Source organism: Puma concolor, chromosome D4 (assembly GCF_028749965.1).
Source record: "Puma concolor isolate L17-30 chromosome D4, mPumCon1.1.hap2, whole genome shotgun sequence".
Taxonomy (NCBI): Eukaryota; Metazoa; Chordata; class Mammalia; order Carnivora; family Felidae; genus Puma; species Puma concolor.
In genome coordinates this window covers 40,722,574-40,739,484 of record NC_141679.1, presented here as the reverse complement: position 1 = coordinate 40,739,484, position 16,911 = coordinate 40,722,574, and the positions used below count along the sequence as shown (strand labels likewise).

At 38.9% G+C, this 16,911-nt stretch overlaps 1 protein-coding gene across 1 annotated transcript in view; it reads left to right on the top strand.

Moving 5' to 3' along the window:
* The first annotated feature begins 4,169 nt into the window (after positions 1-4,169).
* FREM1 (FRAS1 related extracellular matrix 1) overlaps positions 4,170-16,911 on the top strand; it is a 200,940-nt gene continuing 188,198 nt past the window's right edge. Inside the window, exon 1 of the mRNA XM_086685328.1 lies at positions 4,170-4,277. The gene's annotated coding sequence lies outside the window, so the exon portion shown is untranslated. The remainder of the gene's footprint in view (positions 4,278-16,911) is intronic.

Here is a 16,911-nt window from a genome sequence, read left to right as displayed (position 1 = left end):
ATCGGCCACTTTTTGCCATCAACTGAATTTGTTTTAGCACCAAGAACCAAGGGGCTTTGATTATCAAGGTATTATCCATCTGTATAGATATTACCTTTTTTGAGCCAAGGAACTTTCTAGAATTCTCCTAGAAGGTTAATCAGGACTTTAACTTGGGACAGGGCACTTTGTAGAGTCTCTGTGGGGAGAGGATACCCTTTTCCAAGGTACTCCTTCAGCAAGGAGAATTTATGGTTGAGTTCAGAGTTTGCTTCACAACCTTGTTTCCAGGCCTTGCTATGTCCATCCCAGGGTCCTGCTCGATGATATGCCTCAAATCCCTTCCCTGCAAAAGCTCCCCCAGCTCTGCGTCCAATGGAAAGAGGCTATGTTTTGTAACATGCAAAAGGTACTGTTGTAAGGAAAATATTCTTTCCCATGATCCTTTCAGATATGGGCTGTCTTCTGGCAGGTGAGAGGAGGGACAAGGTGACCCAGGCCATAAGACATTCTTCTGTCCCTGTCTTTGAACCCAGTTCTCCTGTTGTGGCAGGAGAGTAGCCTGAGTGCCATTTGAAGATCCGTGGAGACTTCCTTGCCAAGCTGTAAATAGCATGTGCCCATTCCACTCCAGGTTTGCCCTGCCTTCCCTGTCTTGAGGGCAGGTAGAAGTTCTCCACCCACTCAGGGCGGTTGGAGGTTTCTCCTTACTCTTCCGAACTCCGGCCCTCCGAATTCCCAAACCTCCAGTTTTGTTTTTAGGGTATGGGAGGTTCTCTGGGGCTAAGAGGGTAATTCTTGGCCCTTTGTTGCTTGTATAACCATGCCCACTGCACCCCATAGCTGTGTGACGTTCAAGACAATGAGGGAGCAAAGGAATGACTGATTGTTCTAGGTCTTGGGGTCTGGTCTTCATTGACTTTTCCCATTGCTTAAAACTGTGAATGTTTATAAAGTAGGGTGTTGGTGCACATGCATATGTTTTTATAATAGCAGTACTAAAATTACCAATTTTGAAAATGGGGTATCTCCACAGTTACAAATGAAGGTCACATATGCTGTGCCACTGTCCGACTTCTTCTTGGGCCCTGTTCACCTTCAGGAAGCCAAGGCTGCCTCTCAGAGCTGAAATAAAACCCTTGTTTTCTCTAAGCCTGAGCTCCTGGAGTTCCTAAACCTTCCCCCAAACACACCACAGACAGAAGAAACAAGTAACTAACAATGGCCTGAGAATAAACATTGTTGGACAGGGGAAACACAGACCATCCTCTTCAGAGGATGTGGTAATGGGAGAACGAATTTATTTTCTCTAATTGCATTTTTTTGAGAAAAAAATTTGCTGGAGGTAGAATATGGAGGAGAATTTTCTGGCTGACCAGAAGAAACATACCCCCAGAGACAGAGTTTAGCATGCTGGTGAATATGGCCTGATGGCTGGGGTGTCCTTGGTCTGGGCTTTCAAGGCCTAGCTGGGGACATAAGCTCCTGGGGAGTGTGGAAAGGGGTTGCCTCAAACACAGTTGCTTGTCTGGAATTGTGCAGTTGTTTTGGATTTTTTTTTTTCTCTGTGACCTGCATATTAATGCTTAGGGCGTTCAGAGCGGTAGGTTCTGCTCGAAGGCTGTGGGATGTAGTCCTCAGCCCTACTTTTACTCAGGGAAGAAAGGATCCCTGTCATTACAGGAATTTGTATATTTGGCTTTTCTGGGTCCTTGAGTTCCTCCTCTAGTGGACTCTCTTTGCGTGAGCTCCACACACAAGCCCCAGTTTCTTTCTTGGGATCTGGCCCGTGATGGACTTGTTCTTTGGGAGTTTCAATATTCTCTTTGCCCACAGAGGCAACTCTAATACCTGGAGGGCTTGGGCTCTGCACAGAGGCGGACACTTTTTAGGCTTGGAGCTGTAGATCTTTTTGTCTTTTCTTTCTTTTCCACGGATGAAGTGTCTGCAGCAGCTGCCTCCTGCTGTTTTAAAATTTGTTCTTTGATAGAGCCTCTGGAAGGACCTGGGCATCAGGTTGGGCTTTCCTTACTACATGCCTCTCCTTCAAGGCCTCTGCTTTCTGAGGATGGCCTAGGAACTGGCGTCCTTGGTCCTGGTGGCCCTGGGACCTCATGGTGGAGAGATATAAGTTAACCCTTTTGGAACTGGGGGTTGAAGAGCAGAATCTTTCCTTTCCAAGCTCCCATTTTGTTCTTCCTGCCTCTTAAATTGATGCTGAGAGACAAGAAGAATGAAAATCTGGGACCCATTTTTCCCTCTCCTCTTTCTAAGCAAGTTGAAGATATTCATTATTGAATGAATTCTGTGACTTTCTGCATTGATTTAATTGTGACTTATTCTTTCCATGTTATTCGTTGTTAAAGTGGATGGATGTATTTTCTACTGATCCTTCCTCGAAAACTCAAAGACGTTTTCTGTATGTGATCATCATTGGTATTTCAGACAGCAGTCCTCTACTGAAGAAGGACACAGAATCTCAGATCTTTAAGAACAACTGTGCTCCATTCTATAGGATTCTGCTTTCTTAGGACAGATGCAGTAATATCTGATTAGAAGCTTTCAGGGGCTCAGCATTTCTTACAGATCAGTCCTAACAAAATGGGAAGGCTTGGCTTAGTGACACCTGAGATGGGAACACAGCTGATGGGTGATGTTGAGGACCTGTTTGCTTCAAGTGTTCCAGATTCTCCTAAGAAGTCAAACTGAATCATGGTGTTTGGGGTTATTGAGAAGCCCTCTACCAGGTAGTCCTCTCACAGGGAGTTGGTGTGTAAGCTTTGGAAAGAAGTCCTCATCACCCTTGCCCTGCCCAAGAGGCTCTCCTAGTCTAGCTGTCCTGATCTTTCCCTGGAGTTCCCATTCCAGGTGTCTGTTTCAATAATTGATTTAGAAAAATGGGAAGGAAGAGAAAAAGAAAAAACAAGAGTCAATCACTTTTGTGAGCTGGACCTAGAATTCCCCTACTAGATTGGTGTCATGGTCTTTTTCAAATTTTGGACTCCACTGGAGGCAGTAACAAGACAGAAATAAGATGCCAATTCCACACAAATTGTAGAAGGTAGAACCAAAGACCCAGGACCCACTAAAAGGCAGAAGAAATCAGCCAGGGTTCTCTACCATCTGAAACATACTTATGTCTTGGGCGGTGGGGCCACAAGTTTCCAGGCCCCCCATCAGAGGGTTATGGGGCAGCCACAAAGGGTTCTTGAGTACAGATGAGGGACAAAAAGGAGAAGAGTGAACCTGCGACCTCTCTCCACCCAAGCAGGATCTACCACCTGCTCATGGCCACTAGATCTCTCCCCTTCCATGGTCTTTCTTGCTTTCGGTATATCATATATCAGTATATCATATATATGTATACACCTTTAGTGTAATTTTCTCCCTACCTCTCCCCCCTATAACTCAGATGTTAGCTGGTTCCCCTTTACTCTGTAGAGATACAGACTTGGACAGTACCACTTCCATAGCCTTTGGTGGTCTGAAGTTCTGTCTGGAATTTTTACCAATTCCCAGTGACTATTGTCTTTAATAGTTGTGATCCAATCATGTATAGAATCTATAGTGCATTTACTTGGAAATTGATCCTAAACATTAAATTTGAAAGGGTCTTGTATCCATCTTAATAATGGCTCTTTTTAATTTCCCAATTTCTTCAAAAGTTTTTTTCTTTAACATCTCCAACACTCCCCACCTCTCCAGACTTTTCCATGATATGCATTTCTTTAATTAGAAAGACAAAACATTTTCTTCCAAGATAGTAAGTTTCCAGAAGATTTAGATATTATTGTTACATTTCCCTGGGTTGGGGATAGAAGTAAATATTTGCAGGTTGTGGAAGGAACTAGGAACAAATTGCTTTGTACAGATGGAGAAATGTCAAGGATGCATTCAATTCTTTCTGGAAGAAGGTGGACGCGCATATGCACATACATAAATACATATTGAGTGAAGTGGGGATATATGGCAAGTCGACATTTTCCTTTCCATGTTTTCTAACAATGTTAGTTCACAGACTCTGTTTTGTAATGAAAAGTATCCACCCAGATCCCATCAGAAACTAGCAGTTCTGAGTGCTCCCCAAACTCCAGTTAATACATGAAATCTTATGGGATGGGAAAGACTGGATTGTTCTCATTCAGGTGTTCACATGGTGTAGCTTTGGTTTCTTTCTTTTTTTAGATGGTACCTTTTATCACTGAAAGACAAAACAATTAGGAGAATATAAGTTTCTAGAAACAGGGAAACCTTGTATATCATGAAAAGGACTATGAGCCAAGATCACATCCATCATCGTGAGTAAAATGTCTTTGATACTGTCTGCGTAATTACGCACATGACTCGGGTTTATGATATTTAGAGATCAAATTACAGTCCTCGGCTACCCCCTTAATAGAGTTTTTGTCGTTGGCTCCATCAGAAAGAAAGTTTAAATTTTGCGACTTGAATGCTACGTATTTCATAAATTCCACTAGTGATTTTTTTTTGTCAGTTTGGGTGCAGACCCAACTCTCACTGACTGAACAGGTTGTTCTGCTTCTGTTTCTTTGTATTTGTTGGAATAGGCAATGGCTACTAACTTCGCTCCAAGAAGAGTAATCTCAGTTGTAATTGCAGGAAAAATACTGACTGGTTTCTCGTTTTATTATGGTGTGCTTTCCAGTAAAAATTATTAAAACATGTAGATAATGCTTACCAGTGCTAACTCAGTAAGTGGAAAGTAACTGTTATGATTATCATTAAGCGAGGCATCTCCTAGTTTATGGAGCAGTTTTGGAGGCAGAGGCACTTTTCCATCTGTAACACCAGAAGCTATCTGGCCAATCAGGGGTAGATATAGCCCTGTAATGGACTGGGGATGCAGCAAAGGGTTTGTGCAAAATCTTCTGAAAGGATAACATAAAGGGCAGGTGAAAGCCCAGAAAGTCAGCAGGGCTCTGATGAACCAACAAAAATTGTGTTGGCTTTTTCAGGGCTTCTTCTATTGATGACATTTATATCAAGAAAAAAAAAAAAAACACTCCAACAAAACAAACAGACCACCAACGAAGAAACAAAAATAATAAAAAAAAAGAACCTACCCACACACATCCCCGCCTCCAACAGGGGCGAGGCACTCCTTGGTTTGTGGCCACCAGATTCCGGTGTCTGCCTCTGGTCTCACTGCCTGTTCCTCTTGTGTGTCTAATCTCCCTTTGTCTCCCTTTTTGTAAGAGCATTTGTGATTGCATTTAGGACCCACCTGGATGATCCGGATAATCTATTTAAGAATTCTTAATTTAATGGCACTTGCAAAGTCCCTGTTCCCGTATAAGGCAACATTCATGGCTTCCAGGAATTAGGATGTGGATATCTTTGTGGGTCAGTATTCAGTCTGTCCCTCTACCTTTGTTCTCTCTTTCTCAAATACCGAGGTGTTGGATCAAGTCTCGATTTTTCTTACGTTCTCTCTCCTATTTTCCTCATCTGTCTTTGTGTCCTGCCTTCTGTATTTTTCACTCCTCAGTTATATTTTCTAAACCTTCCTTTTGAATTTTTAATATCTCCTGCCATATATTTAATTTCTAAACATCACTTCTTGCTTTCTTAATACTCTGCAAAATATAGCATTTTGTTCTTATTTCATGGGTATATAATTTCCTCAAACGTCTTGTGGTTCCTGGCTATCAATTTCATTCATATTTAGGAGTGAGGCGTTTAAAGATCTCTTATGTGTAGGCCTTGTTGCCAGGGAGGAATGTGCTAAGACTTTATGGATAGTTTTTCTTCAGCCGTTAATTTTCCCTGGAGAAGAAACCTCCAATGAGCCACATGTAAGTTTCATTTACTCTGCTCTGTGAGTCAGCTGCCATTTTCCCATTTGTTTGCCATCTTCTAAATTTTGTATTCATCTCTCATCTGGTGTTGTCATTTAAAAAAATCGAGATAAAATTCACATAATATGAAATTAACCATTGAAAATGTATAATTCCGTGACATTCAGGACACTCACAATGTCGTGCCCCATCTAGTTCTGAATCATTCTCATCATCCCCCGCAAAACCTCATACCCCTTAAGCAGTCACTCCCTATCTGTCCCCCACCCCAGCCGCTGGCAACCACTAATATGCTTGCTGTCGCGATGTGTTTACCTCTTCTGGCGCTCTCTGATAAATAGAGTCATAAAATATGTGACCTTTGTGACTGGCTTCTGTCACTTAACATAATGTTTTCAAAGGTCTTCCACATTGTAGCATGTATTAGCATGTCATTTGTTTTTATGGCTGAGTAATACTCGATTGTATGGATGTGGCACATTTTGTTAATCCATTCATCAGTTGACAGGCTCAGCTGCTCTTGTCTTACTGATCTGGTTGAACAGACTTGTACCATTTTCTTCTTTTATTGACATTTTTGTCAGATTTGGGAGAGAAGCAGAGAAAAATATATGTGTTCAATCTGCCATATTTAACCGAAAGTGTATGCCTTTGTTTTAAATTGATAATGCAAATATATTTCGTTTCTCTTGGCTAACGCGTATGTAAAAAAAAAAAAAAAAAAAAAGTGAGCATGTACATAACAAATTAGAACTGACCTTACCCTCTAACAGCAATAAATAATTAAAAGCAATAAATAATTACTCATAGTGATTCCTTATTAAAAATTCATTTTCGTGTATTCTTTAATGTACTAAAGTTGGCTTTCCAAATGGACCCTTTTAAATATTTGATTCTTATTTCTTTATTTGTACTATTTAATTTTCTTTAATTGCATATTATGTCTTGATTAACTCTCAAATTAGAAAGAAATGCCTCTAAAATTGGTCCTATCGAAGGAACTTCATGTACTAGAAGTATCAGAGGCTAATTTAAGAGCCCTACTTCCCCTTCGGCATAATTCTAGATGGTTTAATAGGGTAGGTTCTAGATAGAACCTCTTAGGTTCATTTCACTAGGAATACAACATTGGGTGACCTTAAAGATTTCATACTTATTGAGTCCTTTGTAATCTATTGTCAAGATAATATTGTAACAATAATGGAACTTCTGGAATACCAAAAAAAAAAAAAAAAAAAAAAAAAAGCCATCCACAATCACTCAATTGAAACTAAGGAGTTTTTAAATGCTGTTATCTAGTCCTTACATGTTTGCATTCCTGATGCTTACATAGTTACAATCATTTAGATAGGTACAATTCAATATTCTGCTTTATTTCACATACATTAGATTAGAAGCATTTGTTTTTATTGCTTTAAAATCTTCATAATCATCATTTAGTGGCTGAATTATAGTTCCTTGTGTGGGCACACCATAATTTACCTAATCGTTCTCCTAAGGTTAAGGTTAAGCATTTGGACGGTTTTCAGTTTGTGGAGTCACTGTGATACTTGAATGGGGGTACTTAATACACATTTAGGGAGAAAATGGCCCTATTTTATAGATCATAGGCTTTGTCTCAGACAAGCCTGGGTTCTGTTGTGTTGACTCAACTCTAAGCTTTGTGGCCTTGAGTCAGATTCCTCCTATTTATTTTTTAATCACAATACTTGATTGAGGTCTCTTTTACATGTAATAAAATACACAGATCTCAAATGCATAACTGGATTTTTACATATGTATACATCTATGTGACTGTATACCTGCCTCTTCCCCTTAGGTATAACCACTATTCTGATTTCTAGCACAGGGATTAATCTTGTCTTTCAAAATTCATATAATGGAATCTTACAGTATGCACTCTTTTGTGTGTGTCTTGTTCAATGAAATGTTTTTGAAATTCACCCATGTTGTATGTATCAGTTTGGGAGTTTGTTCTTCTTAATAGCTGAGTGGAATTGCATGGTGTTGGTATCTCACAATTTGTTTATCCTTTGTGTTGTTTCTACTTTGGGGCTATTATGAATCGAATTGCTACAGTTGCTATGAATAATTTGTACGAGTCTTTTTTAGATGTAGGCACTCACTTCTCTTGGGAGTATATCTCAGAGTAGAATTGACTTTACTTATTATCAAGTAAGCGTAATTGGTGAGGTTGATAAATGTGAACAATATGGTGCATTCATGGGGTGGAAAGTATGTCAAGACCTGACTTGAGTAAATCTTTGAATTTTTCTGAACTTAGTGTCATGAATCTAAAGTAGAAATAATAATACCTACCCTGAACAGTTGCTGTAAAGATTAGAATATGTTAAAGTATAAAGTGCCGGGCATAGGATCTGGGGCATAGTAGAGTATTCACTAAATGGGAGCTATTATGATGGTGGTGGTGAGAAGATGATGGTAATGTAATCTCTTTATATGCTCTGATGGGCTGACTTGTTGAGTTAAAATATAAGCCTAACCTCTTTCTTTTATCCTTGGAAGAATATTTGAAAACGTCCAGGAAGGTCCTTCTTAGATGCTGTAGACCTATGCTTCCCAAAAGGATTCCAGCATCCCGTCCCTGAAATTCTGATTTAATTTTCCAAGGGTGGGGACCCAGGCATCTATTTGCTTTAGATGTTCCTCTGGTGATGTTAATCTGTCGGGGTTGAGAGCCACTGCTCAGCAGAAGGATCCACTTACCTCTTGCCTCCTCAGACTTTGCCACTCTTCAGTTGTCTGAGGGTGCACATTGGTTGCATTCCTTGTACATTCTTCTCTGTGCTGAGAACTTCACCTTAGACCCTGAATCCATCTCTGAGATTTCCGTCTTACTGGTGAGCGCCCTCCCCTCCTTTCCTCTTGTTTCTCTGACGAATCTCAAGCCATTGATTGTAGAGCCTGTGCCTCCCATTTGCTGCTTGGTTTCAGTGTGCAAATTCGCCTTATCAATAGTTTCTTCTTGTATCTCCCTCTGTTGTTACTTTTTTATTTAAAATAAATACAAATATGGCAAACTCCTACAGCCTCTGACAGCTAGCAACCTACATGCTTGGCTGTTTCCACCTTCGAGGTGCAGATTACTCTGGCAGACTGTTGAAAGTTGTGATTTAGGGAGAAGCTGGCTTTTCTTTTCTTTTCTTCTTTTCTTTTCTTTTCTTTTCTTTCCTTTCTTCATTTTAATTTTAGTGCATTTTCTCTCTTAATTATCTAGGTAATATATGTTTACTGTGGCAGAAGATTTGAAGAGTTAAGTCTAAAGCTCCAAACACAAAAACATAATTTTTTTGGTGCAATTTTCTCCTCATATGATCAGTTTCCAGTTTCAGCTCCAACAATTCCTACATGTATATCCTTGGGTTATTTCATTTCCCGGAGTCTGTTGTCTCATATGTTAAAGAGGGATGATAACAAAAACTGGATGGAACAGTGAGCAAAAGACATGAAAGGTAACTCACCAGGAAAAGATTTAAATGGCCACTAAACATATTAAAAACATAAGAAAAGCAATCTGCTTTACTCAGTCTGCTAATTTAAATGTTAACCACCTCCAAAACACCCTCATGGAAATATCCAGAATAATGTTTAACCAAATGTGTGGGCACCCCATGGCTCGTCAAGTTGACCTGTAAAATCGACCATCACTGGGCCTATGAATAAAATAGGAATTGTAAGTTGATAGTGATAATAAATAAAGAAATGAATAGATAAGTAAGTAAAAGAAAATCTCTTCCTTAAAGGAGAAAGCCAGGAATGATAGAGGTCACCATTTTATGACCATTATAGTAATAGCCAATTCAGAACAACTATCTGTAAATGGTACAATAGTAGATGAAAGTTGGATGAAGTGATGTATATATACACACTTTTTTTATTTAATTTTTTAAAATTTATCCAAATTAGTTAGCATATAGTGAAACAGTGATTTCAGGAGTAGATTCCTTAATGCCCCTTACCCATTTAGCCCATCCTGCCTCCCAAAATCCCTCTAGTAACCCTCTGTTCTCCATATTTATGAGTCACTTATGCTTTGTCTCCCTCCCTGTTTTTATATTATTTTTGTTTCCCTTCCCTTATGTTCATCTGTTTTGTCTCTTAAAGTCCTCATGAATGAAGTCATATGATATTTGTCCTTCTCTGACTAATTTCACTTAGTATAATACCCTCCAGTTCCATCCGCGTAGTTGCAAATGGCAAGATTTCATTCTTTTTGATTGCTGAGTAATACTCCATTGTGTATGTATGCCACATCTTCTTTATCCATTCACCCATCAATGGACATTTGAGCTCTTTCCATACTTTGGCTATTGTCGATAGTGTTGCTATAAACATTGGGGTGCATGTGTCTCTTCGAAACAGCACACCTGTATCCCTTTGACAAATACCTACTAGTGCAATTGCTGGGTCATAGTGTAGTTCTATTTTTAGTTTTTTGAGGAACCTCTATACTGTTTTCCAGAGTGGCTGCACCATCTTGCATTCCCACCAATGCAAAAGAGATCCTCTTTCTCTGCATTCTCGCCAACATCTGTTGTTGACCAAGTTGTTAATGTTGGCCATTCTGACAGGTGTAAGGTGGTATCTCACGGTGGTTTTGATTTGTGTTTCCCTGATGATGAGTGATGTGGAGCATTTTTTCATGTGTCAGTTGGCCATCTGGATGTCTTCTTTGGAGAAGTGTCTATTCATGTCTTTTGCCTATTTCTTCACTGGATTATTTGTTTTTTGGGTGTTGAATTTGATAAGTTCTTTATAGATTTTGGACACTAACCCTTTATCTGATATGTCGTTTGCAAGTATCTTCTCCAATTCTGTTGGTTGCCTTTTAGTTTTTCTGAATGTTTTCTTTGCTGTGCAGAAGCTTTTTATTTTGATGAGGTCCCAGTAGTTCATCTTTGCTTTTGTTTCCCTTGCCTCCGGAGACATGTTGAGTAAGAAGTTGCTGTGGCCAAGATCAAAGAAGTTTTTGCCTGCTTTCTCCTCGAGGCTTTTGATGGCTTCCTGTCTTACATTGAGGTCTTTCATCCACCTTGAGTTTATTTTTGTGTATGGTGTAAGAAAGTGGTCCAGGTTCATTTTTCTGCATGTCGCTGTCCAGTTTTCCCAGCACCACTTGCTGAAGAGACTGTCTTTATTCCACTGAATATTCTTTCCTGCTTTGTCAAAAATTAGTTTGCCATATGTTTGTGGGTCCATTTCTGGGTTCTCTATTCTATTCCATTGATCTGAGTGTCTGTTTTTGTGCCAGTACCATACTGTCTTGATGATTACAGCTATGTAGTATAGCTTGAAGTCTGGGATTGTGATGCCTCCTGCTTTGGTTTTCTTTTTCAAGAATGCTTTTGCTCTTCAGGGTCTTTTCTGGTTCCATACAAATTTTAGGATTATTTGTTTTAGCTCTGTGAAGAATGCTGGTGTTATTTTGATAGGGATTGCATTTAATATGTAGATTGCTTTGGATAGTATCGACATTTAACAATATTTGTTCTTCCTATCCAGGAGCATGGAATCTTTTTCCATTTTTTTGTGTCTTCTTCAATTTCTTTCATCAGCTTTCTGTAGTTTTCAGTGTATAGATTTTTCACCTCTTTGGTTAGATTATTCCTGGGTATTTTATGGGTTTTGATGCAACTGTAAATGGGATTGATTCCTTGGTTTCTCTTTCTGTCGCTTCATTGTTGGTGTATAGAAATGTGACCGATTTCTGTGCATTTATTTTATATCCTGCAACTTTGCTGAATTCATGGATCAGTTCTAGCAGTTTTTTGGTGGAATATTTAGGGTTTTCCATATAGAGTATCATGTCATCTGTGTAGAGTGAAAGTTTGACCTCCTCCTGGCTGATTTGGATGCCTTTTATATGTTTGTGTTGTCTGATTGCAGAGGCTAAGACTTCCAATACTATGTCGAACAACAGTGGTGAGAGTGAACACCCCTGTCTTGTTCCTGACCTTAGGAGGAAAACTCTCAGTTTTTCCCCATTGAGGATGATATTAGCATTGGGTCTTTCGTATATGGCTTTTATGATCTTGAGGTATGATCCTTCTATCCCTACTTTCGTGAGGGTTTTTATCAAGGAAGGATGTTGTATTTTGTCAAATGCTTTCTTTGCATCTATTGAGAGGATAATAAGGTTCTTGTCCTTTCTTTTATTGATGTGATGAATCACATTGATTGTTTTGTGGATATTGAACCAGCCCTGCATTCCAGGTATAAATCCCACTTGGTCGTGGTGAATAATTTTTTAATGTATTGTTGGAGCCAGTTGGCTAATATCTTATTGAGGATTTTTGCATCCATGTTCATCAGAGAAATTTGTCTATAGTTCTCCATTTTAGTGGGGTCTCTGTCTGGTTTTGAAATCAAGGTATGCTGGCTTCTTAGAATGAGTTTAGAAGTTTTCCTTCCATTTCTATTTTTTGGAACAACTTCAAGAGAATAGGTTTTAACTCTTCCTTAAATGTTTAATAGAATTCCCCTGGAAAGCCATCTGGCCCTGGACTCTTGTTTTTTTGGGGAGAGTTTTGATTACTAATTTGATTTCTTTACTGGTTATGGGTTTGTTCAAATTTTCTATTTCTTCCTGTTTCAGTTTTGGTAGTGTATATGTTTCTAGGAATTTATCCATTTCTTTCAGATTGCCCATTTTATTGACATATAATTGCTCATAACATTCTCTTATTATTGTTTTTATTTCTGCTGTGCTGGCTGTGATCTCTCCTCTTTCATTCTTGATTTTATTTATTTGGGTCCTTTCCTATTTCTTTTTGATCAAACTGCCTAGTGGTTTATCAATTTTGTTAATTCTTTCAAAGAACCAGCTTCTGGTTTCATTGATCTGTTCTACTGGGTTTTTTTTTTTTTTGTTTTTTGTTTTTGGTTTTGATAGCATTAACTTCTGCTCTGATCTTTGTTATTTCCTGTCTTCTCCTGGATTTGGATATTATTTGCTGTTGTTTTTCCAGCTTTTAAGGTGTAAGGTTAGGTTGTGTGTCTGAGATCTTTCTTCCTTCTTTAGGAAGGCCTGGATTGCTGTATACTTCCCTCTTATGACTGCCTTTGCTGTGTCCCAGAGGTTTTGGGTTGTGGTGTTATCATTTTCATTGGCTTCCATATACTTTTTAATTTCTTCTTTAACTTCTTGGTTAGCCCATTAATTCTTTTTTTTTTTTTTTAATTTTTTTTTTCAATGTTTATTTATTTTTGGGACAGAGAGAGACAGAGCATGAACGGAGGAGGGGCAGAGAGAGAGGGAGACACAGAATCGGAAACAGGCTCCAGGCTCTGAGCCATCAGCCCAGAGCCTGACGCGGGGCTCGAACTCACGGACCGCGAGATCGTGACCTGGCTGAAGTCGGACGCTTAACCGACTGCGCCACCCAGGCGCCCCGCCCATTAATTCTTTAGTAGGATATACTTCAGTCTCCAAGTATTTGTTACCTTTCCAAATTTTTTCTTGTAGTTGATTTCGATTTCATAGTGTTATGTTCTGAAAATATGCACGGTATGATCTAGATCTTTTTGTACTTGTGAGGGCTGATTTGTATCCCAGTATGTGGTCTATTCTAGAGAACATTCCATGTGCACTGGAGAAGAATGTATATTCTGCTGCTTTAGGATGAAATGTTTTGAATATATCTGTTAAGTCCATCTGGTCCAGTGTGTCATTCAAAACCATTTTTTCCTTGTAGATTTTTTGATTAGATGACCTGTTCATTGCTGTGAGTGGAGTGTTGAAGTCTGTTACTATTTATAGTATTACTATCAATGAGTTTCTTTATGTTTGTGATTAATTGATTTATTTATTTGGGTACTTCCACATTTGGCACATAAATGTTTACAATTGTTAGGTCTTCTTGGTGGATAGACCCCTTGATTATGATAATGCCCTTCTTCATCTCTTGATACAGTCTTTAAAGTGTAGATTGTCTAATATAAGTATGGCTACTATGGCTTTCTTTTGTTGACCATTTGCATGATAGATGGTTCTCCATCCCCTACTTTCAATCTGAAGGTGTCTTTAGGTCTAAAGTGGGTCTCTTGTAAACAGCATATAGATGGGTCTTGTTTTCTTATCCATTCTGTTACTTATGTCTTTTGATTGAAGCATTGAGTCCATTGACATTTAGAGTGAGTACTGAAAGATATGAATTTATTGCCATTATGTTACTTGTAGAGTTGGGAGTTTCTGGTGGTGTTCTCTGGTTCTTTCTAATCTTTGTTGCTTTTGGTATATATGTATGTATGTATGTATGTATGTATATTTTCATCTTTTCTCCCCTCAGAGAGTGCCCCTTAAAATTTCTTGCAGGACTGATTTAGTGATCACAAACTCTTTTAATTTTTGTTTGTCTGGGAAACTTTTTATCTCTCCTTCTATTTTGAATGACAGCCTTGCTGGATAAAGAATTCTTGGCTGCATATTTTTCTGATTCAGCCCATTGAGTATATCCTGCCACTCCTTTCTGGCCTGCCAAGTTTCTGTGGATAGGTCTGCTGCAAACCTGATCTCTCTTCCCTTGTAGGTTAAGGACTTGTTTTCCCTTGCTGTTTTCATGATTCTCTCCTTGCCTGAGTATTTTGTGAATTTAACTATGATATGCCTTGTTGATGGTAGGTTTTTGTTGAATCTAGGGGATTGTTACTTGCTCTCAGTTGTTGTGACTTTGGTTATTTTATTACCCTACTCGTAGTAATATTTTGTACCCTCCACCGGATGTGCTTTGGTTTGTTCCTTTGAGTAGTCCTATCTTTTTTCCAGCTTTCCCATTTTCTTCCTAGTAGATTCAGTCTCTTTTCCACCCAGGCTTTGGTGTTCAAAGTCCTTTGGCTTCTACACTTCTTTGTTTGAGAGACATGGGACATATGGATCCTCCTACTTCTCTGCCATGTTGGCCCTCTCCAGAAAGCAACAATAATCTTAATGATACTATAGTGATAATTTCATGTAAATATCCTCAGGTACTTTGAAATTTTTAATTTAACTCACCCCCTGTCCTCCCTCTCATCTCTTGCGACTTCTTCAGTTGATTACATTCACTTTCCTCCTGTCTGGCTCCAGCTCCAGGGGCTCCGTCATGGTCACCTGGCATCTGCTGCCATCGCTTGTACCCAACCCCACGTGCAGGCACATAGGAGCGCAGTCACACGTGGCCGAAGGCGGGGCACTGAAGGCGTGCAGCTGTGAGAAGCTGCCGACACTGTTGCTCCAGCTCTTCTGGAAGCGCCCCTCCAGTTTTTGTTGAATCTAATGGGAGTCCTCTGTGCTTTCTGGATTTTGATGTCTGTGTCTTTCCCCAGCTTAGGAAAGTTTTCCGCTATGATTTACTGACATAACCCTTCTACCCCTATTTCTTTCTCTTCCTCTTCTGGAACCCCTATGATTCTGATGTTGTTCCTTTTTAATGAGTCACTGATTTCTCTGATTCTTAAATAGTGCTCTTTTGCCTTAATCTCCCTCCTTTTTTCCTGCTTTGTTATTCTCCATAAGTTTGTCCTCTATATCACTGATTCTCTGTTCTGCTTTATCCATCCTTGCTGCTGCAGCATCCATTCATGATTGCAGCTCAGTTATAGCATTTTTTAATTTCATCTGGACTAGTTTTTACTTCTTTTATCTCTGCAGAAAGGTATTCTAATCTATTTTCAACTCCAGCTAGTATTCTTATTTTCATGATTCTAAATTCTGGTTCAGACATCTTGCTTGTATCTGTGTTGGTTAAGTCCCTGGCTGTTGTTTCTTCGTGCTCTTTCTTTTGGGGTGAATTCCTTCCTTTTGTCATTTTGAAGGGAGAAAAGGAATTAATGAGGTAGAAAAATTAAAATTAAAAAATTAAAATTAAAAAAATATTAAAAGTAAAAAATTAAAAACACACACACACAAAAATCAAATAAATGATGCTAGATCCTAGGTGTGTTTTTTCTGGGTGTTGAAAGTGGCTTGATATATTAGAGAAAAAAGGGGAAAGAAGAAAAAAAAGAAAGGAAATCATTTGAAAATTTGAAAAAATGAATACACTGAAGTAGACTAAAATGAAATGATGGAAGTAAACTAGAATTTGAAAAAATTTACACAAAAATAAAAAATTAGTGGAAAAAAATTAAAGAAAAATATTTTTAATAAAAATGAAAAATAAAAATGAGTTTTTCTCTCTCTGTAGTCAAGAAAAAGAAAAGAAATGAAAAAGAGAAAAAAGAAAAAAAAGGAAATCATCTGAAAATTTGAAAAATGAATACACTGAAGTAGACTGAAATAAAATGATGGAAGTAAAATAGAATTTGAAAAAATTTACACAAAAGTAAAAAATATAGTAGAAAAAAATTAAAGAAAAATATTTTTAATAAAAATTAAAAATAAAAATGAATTTTTTCTTTCTGTATTCATGAGAGAGAAATGAAAAAGAGAAAAAAAAAAAAAGAAAGAAAAATGAATAGATGGACCAGCTAACAGACTGAAATATGACTGAAATTACTTCGTTTTCCCCTAAAAGTCAGACTATGAAGTGCTTTATAGTCCATAAACTAAGCAGGCGGTGAGACTTCTGTTCTTGAAGAGCGAGGTTGGCCCAGTTGGGCGGGACTTAGTGTAACGGCTCCATTCTCCACTAGATAGCGCTGCTAGCCTAATGGGGTGGATTGTTGTGGTGCTTGTAGGTGCATATGCACATGCGCGGAAGCAGTGAAAATGGCGTCACCCAGCTACCCAGTCTCTAGTATTGGAACTCTGTTCTCCCGGATCAGCAATCGTGCACCTGTCCTTTGTCTTCAGCTTTTGTACACTCACTACTTTTACACTGTCCGTGACCAAGCCCCAGGTAATACCTCTCTCCCGAGTTTTTTCTCAGATGTGGCTGTTTTCCTGGCCCCTTACTTTTGAGGGACTGGGCCGTCCCTCTGCGGAGGGTCTTACCGAGCAATGGCCCAGTGCCGGCCCTATCCAGGAACGTTCTCAGGACCATGCTGCTGCCAATGCCTAGAGACTGCGGCCAGGTGCCAGCCCACTCCAGAACAAGTTCTCGAGATAGTGTGGCAGCAGTGTTTCAGGGATTATGGAAAATCACAACACACATCTGGCACCAGTCTTCACCCT